Genomic DNA, 540 nt, shown 5'->3' on the forward strand with positions numbered 1-540 from the left:
TAGTATTGTAAGATAGCTTGATATGACTGATGAGGAGGATGAAATAATGATGAATACAATTAACTGAAGAATTTCCTTTTCGACCCTTCTACAACCTCTTCGTTCATGTGTAATCAATTAGTGATCTCAGAGGAGAAACGAGCAATAGATTTACTATGCTACCTTTATGTTTATGTGTGTTTAGATTTGAACTTTATATTTGCTTTGCTTTAGAATTATGCTTATAGATCTCTGTATAGTTGAGACTAAGCATAGGATGTTTTGTTTTCAGTATTTTGAGTGTTGTGGTTTGGATTCCGACGTTGAATTAATGTGATGAGGTTGAGAAAATACCAAATTTAGGTATGTTATGTAACATTTATTGTACCCTTGGAATTTATATATAAATGTGATGCTTTGTTTTATGAAAGTTTGTATGTGTTAAGTACATCATTTAACTATTTAAAATTATATTTATAAAGATTAAACGGATATCATTTAGGCTTAGAATTGATCAAAATCGCAAAAATACGGAATTTGGACATAATCAATAGAGCCCAC

Source organism: Phalaenopsis equestris, unplaced genomic scaffold, assembly GCF_001263595.1.
Source record: "Phalaenopsis equestris unplaced genomic scaffold, ASM126359v1 Scaffold000201, whole genome shotgun sequence".
Classification (NCBI taxonomy): domain Eukaryota; kingdom Viridiplantae; phylum Streptophyta; class Magnoliopsida; order Asparagales; family Orchidaceae; genus Phalaenopsis; species Phalaenopsis equestris.